This window comes from Astyanax mexicanus, chromosome 4 (genome assembly GCF_023375975.1).
Source record: "Astyanax mexicanus isolate ESR-SI-001 chromosome 4, AstMex3_surface, whole genome shotgun sequence".
NCBI classification, from domain to species: Eukaryota; Metazoa; Chordata; class Actinopteri; order Characiformes; family Acestrorhamphidae; genus Astyanax; species Astyanax mexicanus.
The window spans coordinates 39021113-39035619 of record NC_064411.1 but is presented as its reverse complement, the minus strand read 5'-3'; the positions used below and the strand labels follow the sequence as shown (position 1 = coordinate 39035619).

At 36.4% G+C, this 14507-nt stretch overlaps 1 long non-coding RNA gene across 1 annotated transcript; it reads left to right on the top strand.

Annotated features, from left to right (window-relative positions):
* Nucleotides 1-3380: 3380 nt before the first annotated feature.
* On the top strand, nt 3381-14198 carry LOC125801762 (uncharacterized). The gene is made up of 2 exons (XR_007438922.1): nt 3381-3467; nt 13826-14198. It is a non-coding gene; the product is annotated as an uncharacterized LOC125801762 (long non-coding RNA).
* The last annotated feature ends 309 nt before the right edge of the window (nt 14199-14507 follow it).

Here is a 14507-nt window from a genome sequence, read left to right as displayed (position 1 = left end):
ACAGATTAATAACAGCTTAATAACTTGTTCTATTACCTCTGCATCTTGTTCATTCAGACTGAGACATGGAAACTCCTCACTTAGATCATCCATCACCAGATCATTCGGCTCTCCTTGCTCTGTGACCTCCATGTCCTCTACCTGTTTAAAGATTATAGATTAATAACAAAGATAATATATGATCAATACCTAATAAAGATTAATAACAGATTAATAACTTGTTCTATTACCTCTGCATCTTGTTCATTCAGACTGAGACATGGAAACTCCTCACTTAGATCATCCATCACCAGATCATTCTGCTCTCCTTGCTCTGTGACCTCCATGTCCTCTACCTGTTTAAAGATTATAGATTAATAACAAAGATAATATATGATCAATACCTAATAAAGATTAATAACAGATTAATAACTGATTTAAGGACCTCTGGTTCATTGTCTTGTTCATTTATAGTCAGACGCTGCTGCAACTCGATCAGATTAGACAGGGCCAGTTCTCCTTGCTTTATGGCCTCCATGTTCCCAACCTGTTCCACAGAGATCAGGGTCAGTTAATCACTATCATAGTCGACATACAGTACATATGACTTTCAGTGAAATTACATGATTCTTTCTTTATTTGTGCATGCCAATAGTTAATAGCAAAGTAATAAAATACAGTATTTAAGCAGATATAAAATATTATTTTTGCAGAATGTTTTTTACAGATTAAGTGTATCTCACATCCTACATGGCCACCAGAGTATAACTGTTTTTGCTAGCTGTTTCTAGTGGTTGCTGTGGAGTTGTTAGGTGGTTGGCCGGGTGATAATACCATATCGCCCTTGTCTCATCCAGTATATAATTGATACCATGTCAACAGCAGCGGGGAGAATAAGTTGCTCAGCTATATTGTGTGTTTTTTGCACTGGACAACTCTGTATGCCACTCTGAATGATACCATTTGTGCTTTACTATTCACTGATGCAGCTTTCACCATTCGCTTTTCCTGTTGGAAAAACTGATGGGCTTATCAATGTGAGTTGGATGTGAGGTCTCCAAGTGTCTTTGCAGTTTGTTAGCTCTTATACTATGTCTGCTGCCAGTTGTCTAAGACACAGAAAACACATGGGTCGCTCCTCATCCCCAACCTCAGCTACAGTGAATCCAAAAGCAAGATAAGACACTTTCTTTTTGTTTAATTTCTTTATTGATTTGGCCCGTTTGTTTTGTTTCTCTATTGGAGCGTAATCACCAACTTTTGTGGTCCTTGTAACAAATTTGCCCAGTTGGTAACCTTAACGTTATTCACACCTCTGTCTTCTATTTCTCTTTTAGCATGGAATCACCCTGCTGTACTGTTTACATTGTTCCGTTGACATTTAAAAAAAACGGGGGATTATTCCCGCAACCTCCTCGCCCCTTTTATTTATTTTATTTTTTAAATCCTTCCAATTCCTTGCGCCCCACCTGCAATACCCACACGCCCCACTAAGTGGGGCCCGCCCCACACTTTAAGAAACGCTGGTGTAAAGGGAGTAACTATATACTGCTGTTCAGTGATGAAAAGACATGCCCAGTATGCAAATAGATGATGCCAGAAGACAAATGGAAAGGTGTAAGATTGACTCATTAAGGTCAAACTGCAGAAAAATGTATTCATCACCATGCCCATTAATGTAGTTGTGGGAATGGCCGTTCCAGATCATACCTTGTGTGCAGAAATTTTAGTGCAATCAACTTGAAAGGCTTATTTATTTGGTTTTGAAAAACACTATAAAATTAATGTTTAGATACAAAGCATAATTGATCTGGATCATATCAACATATTTTCTGTTGACAGTTCTATAAAGCTACCTAAAACCTTAACATTTTACATGCACCCTTCAAGTAATTATACTTAAAAACAGAAAGTGAGAAGTTAAATATTTTGGGAACTACACTCTAAGAAAAGTAAGAACAGATTTGTACTTAAAAGGGTACAAAGCTTGTCGCTGGGACTGTACCTTATATTGAGGTACAAAAAAGTACCTTTCAGTGAAAGTCCTTTTTTGTACCCATAGATTTTGTGCCAGTAAAGATTATAAAGATTATAAACATTATCATCAACTAAATATGGCTCAAAAACTTGATGATCGAAATTGTCTGGCTTTCAAATAAAAAAATATGCAGTAAATATATATATTGTTTATTAGTACAGTGATACAGCATACTGAATGTACCCTTTGGCTGGTTAAATGGTACAAATTTGTACTTATTTCTGTAAGAAATGACTTTGTACTTCAGAAGGAACAAATCTGACCCTGTAAAGACCAATATTGTACCTTTGAGATAATTATGAAGAGTGTAGTGAGTACAAAAAAGTACTCGTATCGTACCTCTGTTTTTTAGAGTGTAAGTAACATAAACAAATTGATTCATGGCAGCTAGAGTGAGGAGTGAAAGGTAAAGATGAGAGAGGGACAGAGAAAAATAGAAAGCTATAGAAATGAAGAGAGGGAGAGAGAGTAGAAAGCAAGAGAGGGAGGTAGGGAGGGAGGGAGAGAGAGGGTAGAAAACGAGAGAGGAAGGGAGGGAGTAAGACAGAGGGAGTGTAGAAAACAGAGATGAAGAGGGAGGGAGGAAGGGAGGTAGAGTGAGAGAGAGTAAAAAGAGAGAGAGAGAGAAGGTGAGGGAGGGTGTGAGGAAGAAAGATTTTGCTGCACCTGTGAAACCTGTTTAGGTGTACACGAGTCAAGTCAAACAGAGCTGTTTCACATTTGCATTGAAAACAACATGAACATGCCCCATTGGCCAGACTTCCCCATGCGTCAGACACCAGTCCTCACCAGCTACAGCAGAGCTAGAGCACTGTGGAATAAGTACCATCTAGTGAATTCCCACAGGCATTGTGGTGGTCAACGTTAAAAGAGGACTCGACGTACTTAGCTACGGAGCGAAGCTACATCTAGTACTGTGTTTGCTGTATTATTCTAGTCTCTCAAAAGTGAGTGTGCTGTAATCAAGTTATTGTAGCTTTTTAAAGTCATAGAATAAGTTATTTGTTTTTCAGTAATCGCTAGTTGCTTCAATAAAATCTTACCTTCTGAGCTGTAATGCTGCGCCGCCACGTTCAAATATTAAATATATGAAATAAAATATTTTGAACAAGAATAAAATAAAGCAGAAAAACCCTTCTCCTTCTGCTCTGCTCTTGGATCCATCACCCTATATAGCTTAAACTGGAAAGGTGCAACATTAATGTAACTACATTTTCTGTGCATTGAGATACTAAACTAAACTGTAAGTACTGTAGGAACATTTTGGGTTCAGGACAGAACTGATATCTTTAGAACGGCATATTTAAAAAGGGTTTATATTGTTTTACATTATTACATTACATTATTACATTACATTACCTCCACGTACGATCATCCACTCAGAACTTAAAAGAAACTGAACACTTGCAGATCTAAAAGAACTACCTGGACCGAAAAAGATGAATCTGAGGTCAGTTTTGTGTAGCTTCATTATCTATTTTAAACAGTATGCCTGTCTTTGCTCTTTAATGTTTTAGGACACTTTTAACTAGATCTGTAATAAAACAGATTATTTAAAACTGCTTGAGAAAATTGTATATTTGATCATTAATAAGTTACCTATGTTGCTCTAAAAGGCATTTATGTAAACAGCAAGTCAAGCTAAGTCAAACAAGTGTCTATAGCAAAAAAAAAAGTATCTTCTGAGCTGTAATACTGCTCCACCAAAGACAAATAAAAAATCAAATGAAATATTTTAAATACAAACTTAACTAAAATAAATATATAATAATCCATATTTATGTGTTCACCACCTGAACACCAGGATTCACTGCCCGTGCCTCCCATTTTAAGCTGACATTCAGCTGCACAAGACGACTTAGTGTAGCTACATTTAGTGAAACTGGCTGCTGTTTAGGTTTATTACAGTAGGGGCGCAACTGCGTTCAGTACGGTAGCTGACTGCTTTAGATCAGAGCCACTGAGGGGAGCGGTGGATGCACTTAAGGGTCAGTTACTATTTAGTTTGTGAGTTTAAGAAATGGGAAATTCTAGTTATTGGTGTGTAATGGTGTATTAAATATAATGCTGAGTTTTGGGTGTATAGCTTAATTGCATGGAGCCCATGTAAGAGGGAGGGATAGAGGGAGAGGAAATGAGAGAGAGAGAAAAAGAGAGAGAGATGGAGTGTAAAACGGCATTGATGAAGAGAGAGGGAGAGAGAAAAATAGAAAGCTACAAATGAAGAGAGAGTAAGAGAGTAAAAAGCAGGAGAGGGAGGGAGAGTAGAAAACGAGAGAGGTGGGGAGAAAGAGTAGAATGTGAGAGAGGGAGGAAGAGAAAGAAATAGTTGAAAGCGAGAGAGGGAGGGAGAGAGAGAGAGAGAGAGAGAGAGAGAGAGGGTAGAAAACGAGAAAGGGGGGAGAAAGAGAGAGTAGAATGCGAGAGAGGGAATGAGGGAGGGAGAGTGTTTGCTGTCGTATTCTAGCTTCTCAAAAGCGAGTTTGTTGTAATCAAGTTACTGTAACTTTTAAAAGTCATAGAATAAGTTACTTATTTTTCAGTAATCGCTAGTTTGCTAAAGTAAAATCTTACCTTCTGAGCTGTAATGCTGCGCCGCCACGTTCAAATATAAAATATATAAAATTAAATATAAATATATAATAAATAAATATAAAAAATTAAATCACCCTTCTCCTTCTGCTCTGCGCTTGAATCCATCACCATTTATAGCCTGAACTGGAAAGGTGCAACATTAATGTAACTACATTTTCTGCGCATTGGGATGCTGAACTAAACTGTAAGAACTGTAGGAACATTTTGGGTTCAGGACAGAACTGATATCTTTAGAACTGCATATTTAAAAAGGGTTTATATTATTTTACATTATTTTAGATTATCTAGTTTAAGTTGCTGAGAATGTTTGATGAGAACAGCGGAATCTGACTCTCCATCTCCAGTGCTTACATACAGACTACATCACAGTGCGCTAACACTGTGTGTTCTGGATGGTGAGGACTGCAGTCTGTACTACAAGTCAAGTTAAAGCACACAGTGCTGTTTCACAGAGCTGTTTGACTTAATAAACCAAACCTAATGAGAACGCCCCACAGGGCAGATCAGGTGCCTCAGCCTTCAGTCCTTACCTCCCACAGCAGGGCAGGGCTGGAGTACTGTGGAACAGGTGACGTCTTCACAGAGTGGTTTGACTCCCGTATTCTCAGTGCGGATGGCTTTCTACACTTAGAGACCTGGTTAGACGGGACGCCTGAATTCTCCTCAGGATTTGTGTGCACCTCTATGTACCAATACCAATAAGTAATTGTTTTTCAGTAATCGCTAGTTTGCTATAGTAAAATCTTACCTTCTGAGCTGTAATGCTGCGCCGCCACGTTCAAATATAAACTATATAAAATTGATTACTTTAAACAGGAATGGAATAAAGTAAAAAAAAACAAACCTTCTCCTTCTGCTCTGCGCTTGGATCCATCACCCTATATAGCTTAAACTGGAAAGGTGCAACATTAATGTAACTACATTTTCTGTGCATTGGGATGCGGAACTAAACTGTAAGTACTGTAGGAACATTTTGGGTTCAGGACAGAACTGATATCTTTAGAACTGCATATTTAAAAAGGGTTTATATTGTTTTACTTTATTTTAGATTTTATATCTAATTTAAGGACATGCTGAGAAGTTTTGGTGAGAACAGCGGAATCTGACTCTCCATCTCCAGTGCTTACATACAGACTACATCACAGTGCGCTAATACTGCGTGTTCTGGATGGTGAGGACTGCAGTCTGTACTACAAGTCAAGTTAAAGCACACAGTGCTGTTTCACAGAGCTGTTTGACTTAATAAACCAAACCTAATGAGAACGCCCCACAGGGCAGATCAGGTGCCTCAGCCTTCAGTCCTCACCGCCCACAGCAGGGCAGGGCTGGAGTACTGTGGAACAGGTGACGTCTACACAGAGTGGTTTGACTGCCGTATTCTCAGTGCGGATGGCTTTCTACACTTAGAGACCTGGTTAGACGGGACGCCTGAATTCTCCTCAGGATTTGTGTGCACCTCTATGTACCAATACCAATAAGTAATTGTTTTTCAGTAATCGCTAGTTTGCTATAGTAAAATCTTACCTTCTGAGCTGTAATGCTGCGCCGCCACGTTCAAATATAAAATATATAAAATTGATTACTTTAAACAGGAATGGAATAAAGTAGAAAAAAAACCTTCTCCTTCTGCTCTGCGCTTGGATCCATCACCCTATATAGCTTAAACTGGAAAGGTGCAACATTAATGTAACTACATTTTCTGTGCATTGGGATGCGGAACTAAACTGTAAGTACTGTAGGAACATTTTGGGTTCAGGACAGAACTGATATCTTTAGAACTGCATATTTAAAAAGGGTTTATATTGTTTTACATTATTTTAGATTTTATATCTAATTTAAGGACATGCTGAGAAGTTTTGGTGAGAACAGCGGAATCTGACTCTCCATCTCCAGTGCTTACATACAGACTACATCACAGTGCGCTAACACTGTGTGTTCTGGATGGTGAGGACTGCAGTCTGTACTACAAGTCAAGTTAAAGCACACAGTGCTGTTTCACAGAGCTGTTTGACTTAATAAACCAAACCTAATGAGAACGCCCCACAGGGCAGATCAGGTGCCTCAGCCTCCAGTCCTCACCGCCCACAGCAGGGCAGGGCTGGAGTACTGTGGAACAGGTGACGTCTACACAGAGTGGTTTGACTCCCGTATTCTCAGTGCGGATGGCTTTCTACACTTAGAGACCTGGTTAGACGGGACGCCTGAATTCTCCTCAGGATTTGTGTGCACCTCTATGTACCAATACCAATAAGTAATTGTTTTTCAGTAATCGCTAGTTTGCTATAGTAAAATCTTACCTTATGAGCTGTAATGCTGCGCCGCCACGTTCAAATATAAAATATATTAAATTGATTACTTTAAACAGGAATGGAATAAAGTAAAAAAAAAAAAAACCTTCTCCTTCTGCTCTGCGCTTGGATCCATCACCCTATATAGCTTAAACTGGAAAGGAGCAACATTAATGTAACTATATTTTCTGTGCATTGGGATGCGGAACTAAACTGTAAGTACTGTAGGAACATTTTGGGTTCAGGACAGAACTGATATCTTTAGAACTGCATATTTAAAAAGGGTTTATATTGTTTTACATTATTTTAGATTTTATATCTAATTTAAGGACATGCTGAGAAGTTTTGGTGAGAACAGCGGAATCTGACTCTCCATCTCCAGTGCTTACATACAGACTACATCACAGTGCGCTAATACTGCGTGCACTGAAAAAAATGTGGAGTAGGATTTACTTAAAAAAACCTTGTACACGTTTTACACACAGAAATACTAAGTAAATTTAACATAGCATTTTTTTAAGTAAAATTTACTTGCATCTCCTTACAGTTTTTATTAGTAATACCAAAGTAAAATTTACTACTGAAAGCAAGTATTTTTTACTTAGTTATATTTTGATTAAAAATTACTAGTAAAAACCTTGTACACGTTTTACACACAGAAATACTAAGTAAATTTAACATAGCATTTTTTTAAGTAAAATTTACTTGCATCTCCTTACAGTTTTTATTAGTAATACCAAAGTAAAATTTACTACTGAAAGCAAGTATTTTTTACTTAGTTATATTTTGATTAAAAATTACTAGTAAAAACCTTGTACACGTTTTACACACAGAAATACTAAGTAAATTTAACATAGCATTTTTTTAAGTAAAATTTACTTGCATCTCCTTACAGTTTTTATTAGTAATACCAAAGTAATATTTACCACTGAAAGCAAGTATTTTTTTACTTAGTTACATTTTGATTAAAATTTCTGGTAAAAAACTAGTACACATATTACACTAAAAACTCCAAGTATTTTGTTAATAATGGGCACTGCTTAAAACACCTCCCTGAAAAATGAAGACACACAATATCCACAAAATATAATTTTATTTTTAAACACAAAACACACAGAAAAATTATGGGCATTTTGTAAGAGTACTGCTTAACTGGTTAACTGCTTAACAAATGTCCACTTGACCTGTCTTAGTTTTATCTTCTATCCCAATTTAGCTTAGCTCTTGCTCTATACAATTAAGAGAAGTAATCCAGAAACAATTGATCACAGAATGATATAAAATGAACTCAAACATCTCACGAGACAATATTCAACAATATACAACAATATACTACACAGTAAGCTCGGCTAGCCTCGTGGTAACTGAGGCAAGCAGTTAATGCTAGTGAGGGCCATATACTACACAGTAAGCTCGGCTAGCCTCGTGGTAACTGAGCCAAGTAGCTAATGCTAGTGAGGGCCATATACTAGCTCGGCTAGCCTCGTGGTAACTGAGCCAAGTAGCTAATTCTAGTGAGGGCCATAGACTACACAGTAAGCTCGGCTAGCCTCGTGGTAACTGAGGCAAGCAGTTAATGCTAGTGAGGGCCATAGACTACACAGTAAGCTCGGCTAGCCTCGTGGTAACTGAGGAGTTAGCAAATGCTAACGGGAGTCATATAATACACAGTAAACATGGCTAGCCTCATGGTAACTGAGAGGAGGTAGCTAATGCTAGCGGGAGAATAGACTAGGGCACTTTGTCATAAAGCTGGGGGGTTAGCTAAATGCTATCCGGAGAAATTAGCAAACAATAGCGGTGGCCAGGCGCCGAGTTAATTAGCCGCGGTAGCTAACGCTAACACGATACCGGGGCGGCTCATATTACACACAACACACTTATACCCATATCAACACTCTTATACCCATATCACATTATACACTTCAACATTTACTTATTTCCCACCTGGATAAAAGGATGAAGAAAGACGCGTTCAGCAATCATCTGACAGGCAGTACCTGTTATCCCAGAGCCACACTCTAGCGCCCCGCATTAAGTTGGGGCGTGTCTAACGTCTGACGTCACACGAGCGTTCTTTTGGCAACATTTTACTTGAATTTCTTTAGTTAATGTAATGATGACAACATTTCAGTAATTTTTACTACAGTTACTACAGTTAAATTTACTGAATGTATTTAACTAAATGGGAAGACACACAATTACGCAGAAACTCCAAGTATTACACTGAATTATACATTACATTTTTGAGTAATTCTCAGAATTGATGTTTTCATGTAGAAATTACTTTAATTGTCCTTGTTGTATTTACAAAGTCAAAAAATCATTTTTTACAGTGTGTTCTGGATGGTGAGGACTGCAGTCTGTACTACAAGTCAAGTTAAAGCACACAGTGCTGTTTCACAGAGCTGTTTGACTTAATAAACCAAACCTAATGAGAACGCCCCACAGGGCAGATCAGGTGCCTCAGCCTCCAGTCCTCACCGCCCACAGCAGGGCAGGGCTGGAGTACTGTGGAACAGGTGACGTCTACACAGAGTGGTTTGACTCCCGTATTCTCAGTGCGGATGGCTTTCTACACTTAGAGACCTGGTTAGACGGGACGCCTGAATTCTCCTCAGGATTTGTGTGCACCTCTATGTACCAATACCAATAAGTAATTGTTTTTCAGTAATCGCTAGTTTGCTATAGTAAAATCTTACCTTATGAGCTGTAATGCTGCGCCGCCACGTTCAAATATAAAATATATAAAATTGATTACTTTAAACAGGAATGGAATAAAGTAAAAAAAAAAAAAAACCTTCTCCTTCTGCTCTGCGCTTGGATCCATCACCCTATATAGCTTAAACTGGAAAGGTGCAACATTAATGTAACTACATTTTCTGTGCATTGGGATGCGGAACTAAACTGTAAGTACTGTAGGAACATTTTGGGTTCAGGACAGAACTGATATCTTTAGAACTGCATATTTAAAAAGGGTTTATATTGTTTTACATTATTTTAGATTTTATATCTAATTTAAGGACATGCTGAGAAGTTTTGGTGAGAACAGCGGAATCTGACTCTCCATCTCCAGTGCTTACATACAGACTACATCACAGTGCGCTAATACTGCGTGTTCTGGATGGTGAGGACTGCAGTCTGTACTACAAGTCAAGTTAAAGCACACAGTGCTGTTTCACAGAGCTGTTTGACTTAATAAACCAAACCTAATGAGAACGCCCCACAGGGCAGATCAGGTGCCTCAGCCTCCAGTCTTCACCGCCCACAGCAGGGCAGGGCTGGAGTACTGTGGAACAGGTGACGTCTACACAGAGTGGTTTGACTCCCGTATTCTCAGTGCGGATGGCTTTCTACACTTAGAGACCTGGTTAGACGGGACGCCTGAATTCTCCTCAGGATTTGTGTGCACCTCTATGTACCAATACCAATAAGTAATTGTTTTTCAGTAATCGCTAGTTTGCTATAGTAAAATCTTACCTTCTGAGCTGTAATGCTGCGCCGCCACGTTCAAATATAAAATATATAAAATTGATTACTTTAAACAGGAATGGAATAAAGTAGAAAAAAAACCTTCTCCTTCTGCTCTGCGCTTGGATCCATCACCCTATATAGCTTAAACTGGAAAGGTGCAACATTAATGTAACTACATTTTCTGTGCATTGGGATGCGGAACTAAACTGTAAGTACTGTAGGAACATTTTGGGTTCAGGACAGAACTGATATCTTTAGAACTGCATATTTAAAAAGGGTTTATATTGTTTTACATTATTTTAGATTTTATATCTAATTTAAGGACATGCTGAGAAGTTTTGGTGAGAACAGCGGAATCCGATTCTCCATCTCCAGTGCTTACATACAGACTACATCACAGTGCGCTAGTACTGCGTGTTCTGGATGGTGAGGACTGCAGTCTGTACTACAAGTCAAGTTAAAGCACACAGTGCTGTTTCACAGAGCTGTTTGACTTAATAAACCAAACCTAATGAGAACGCCCCACAGGGCAGATCAGGTGCCTCAGCCTCCAGTCCTCACCGCCCACAGCAGGGCAGGGCTGGAGTACTGTGGAACAGGTAATGTCTACACAGTGGTTTGACTCCCGTATTCTCAGTGCGGATGGCTTTCTACACTTAGAGACCTGGTTAGACGGGACGCCTGAATTCTCCTCAGGATTTGTCTGCACCTCTATGTACCATCATCCACTCAGAGCTTAAAAGAAACTGAAAACCTGCAGATCTAAGAGAACTACCTGGACCGAATAGTTGGAAAAAGATTAAACCTTTACCTTCTGAGCTGTAATACTGCTCCACCAAAGACAAATATAAAAGAAAATGAAATATTTTAAATTTAATCTTAACTAAAATAAATATATAATAATCTATATTTATATATACACCACCCGAACACCAGTATTCACTGCCCGTGTCTCCCATTTTAAGCTGAGATTCAGCTGCAAAAGACGACTTAGTGTAGCCACATTTAGTGAAACTGGCTGCTGTTTAGGTTTATTACAGTAGGGGCGCTACTGCGTTCAATACGGTAACTGGCTGCTTTAGAGCAGAGCCACTGGGTGAAGCGGTTGCTTTTTTAAAGTAAATTTATTTCAGATAAATTTAAGTAACTTCAAATCGGTTTTAAGACTTAAATGTTACATAGAGTAAATAAGTTAACTTAACTTCAGTCAATTCTTTCTTTTAATAAACTTTACTTAATTTATTTTTGCTGAATCAATTCTTTCTTTTATTGCATACAATATTACTTAATTACAATTACTTAATTTACACAATATTACTGCAATTTAAATATTTTTAGTTAAACACAAATTCAAATATTTACATGATCTCAAAGATTTATTTTGTAGAAGTCTCATTGTCTCTACACATGGATGGCATGTAATACATTCTTTTTAGTATACTAAAAAAAGTTTTACATGCCATCCATGTGTTGAGACAGTGTAATATGTGTGTTTTAACTAAAAATAATTAAATTTCAGGAATAATATAATAATAGCTAATATATTATGTATTATAAATTATTTGAGTAATATTTTATAAATTAAGCAATTGTAATTAGGTAATATTGTATGCAGAAATTAAGTAAAGGTTACTAAAAGAAAGGATTGATTCATCAAAAAATAAATTAAGTAAAGTTTACAAGTTAAAAAAAAAAGAATTGACTGAAGTTCAGTTCACATATTTACTCTATGTAACATTTAAGTCTTAAAACCGAGTTGAAAATACTCGGTTAATTTATCTGAAATTAAATGTACTTAAAAAAGGCAAATGCAGAAAGTTGCGAAACTTTTTTTAAAGTAAATTTTATATATATAGTAATTATACATATATACATATATATAAACCCTACAATTTTAACAGGGAGCTCCCCAAATTAAACTATGAAAGCAGTCTATATTCTCCCAAATATAATTCAGTAAAGTTAATTCATAAAATCAAGAGGTTTGACCCTGGATTCATCATATTTAATACTTTATTTACTATTATGAGAATGTATAGATACACAGAAAAGATCATTTGATTCAAGCAGCATGGACCTAAATTTGAAAAGATTGGCTGAACTGAATCACTGTGTTCCTTAAATAATTTACAAAACTATAAATGGATAAATACAAATATAAACTAAAATAAATTGTTAAATAAGATATCAGAGAATACATTAAGTAACCATTAAATTCCCTCATCCTTTAGAAAGCTTCCTGGCTGTTAAGCGCACCTGCAATAAAGCCACACCCACTACTTAAATTACATCCATGCAAACAGCAGGTTAAGCTTAGTCAAACAAAGTGTCTATTGTTAAACGTACCTTCTGAGCAGGAAACGCCTCCACCAAAGCGAAGTATAGGTTTTAACTGCCCGTGCCAGCCATTTTAAGCTGAAATTGTAGTGTAGCTACATTTAGCGAAACTGGCTGCTGTTTAGGTTTATTACAGTAGGGGCGCAACTGCGTTCAGTACGGTCACTGACTGCTTTAGAGCAGAGCCACCTGAGGGGAGCGGTGGATGCATTTAAGGGTTAGTTACTATTTAGCTTGTGAGTTTAAGACATGGGAAATTCTAGTTATTGGTGTGTAATGGTGTATTAAATATGATGCTGAGTTCTTGGTATAACTTAATGGCGTGGAGTCCATGGGAGAGTCAGCTGTACAAGTTCTTTTTTATGTCTCATTCTTCATATTTTGCTGATATCTCCTTTGTCCAAGCTGTATCTTTAAGTAAGTTGGTATAGAAAATATACTCTAAATTAATTTATCTCCTAGTTCTGGACTTTATGTCAATTTATATATGGACTACATGTAATCTTCAACCTGATTGTGTTACAATAACTTCACTATTCCAACAATAATAATAAAATTACAAGAAAACATTTATTCATTTATTTATTATTTTGTTTGTTTGTAGTCATTTTACCATATATTTTATACGATTTAATATATTTATGTTTTATTTATTTATTTATTTATTTATTTTTTTTTGGGGGGGGGGGGGTATTTCATTTGATATATACAAACTCTCTAATTTCAGTAGCTCTTATTTTCCACCCTAATTTGTAGATTTTAATAGAATGTTATTAATATATTTATTTTTATGGTTTATGATTTGTTATAAAACTTCTCCCTAAAATTTATTTCTTAATTAATCCATCTATTTATTTATTTAATTAACACACTCATACTCATATTTGAAGGAAATCATGACTATATATTGTCCATTTCTTATTATAGTAATGTTTAATGTATAGTTATTCATTGGTATGGCTCATTTTATAATTGTGTCAAATTCTTGATCATGATTCTTCATCATCTCTGCATATGGAATTTTAAAAAACTGTGGGTAAAATATTGTACAGTTTTTTTCAGTCAATTTATCAATTTATCAACTTTGTCAATTTATTAATTTATACTTTTTCAGATCAGCATGGCAAGGCTGAGACATCTCTCTGAGATGGACCCACCAGGCTAAGAAGATTCAGTTCTGTTGCGTCTGCTTTCACTTTGTATAATTTACTGGTTTTAACACTGTAGTCCGATGTGCATTCTCTGTTAATAAATCTGTTTCTTCTCTAAATATAATAAGTTCTCTCTGCCGAGCTCTGTCTGCTAAATCTAGCAACAAAACAAGATCAGCAATTTCTCACCATTTAAAATACAGGGTGTAATGACTGTGGATTGTTGAGAGTAATCTTGTTTGATTTATTGTTGTTATTAATATGTTGTATTTTTTGTATTGTGTATTGAGTAATGTATTTGTATAATGTAATTCTTTAATTAAATAATTAATTTAATTTAGCTGCAGTCGTGTCACATGTAACTTTTGGTGTCATTCAAATGTTGTTCACACTTTGTGTATTGTGATACATTCTGATTGTACTAAAATATTTTTTGAAATATTTCTTCTCCATATTTGATGTAAATAAAGCCCATCATTTTAACACTGAGCTCCCCAAAGTAAACAATGAAAGCAGTCCATATTCTCCCAAATAGATTCAGTAAAGTTTATTCATAAAATCTAGAGGTTTTGACTATGGATTAATCATATTTAATACTGTATTTATTATTATGAGAATGTATAAATACACAGAAAAGATAATTTA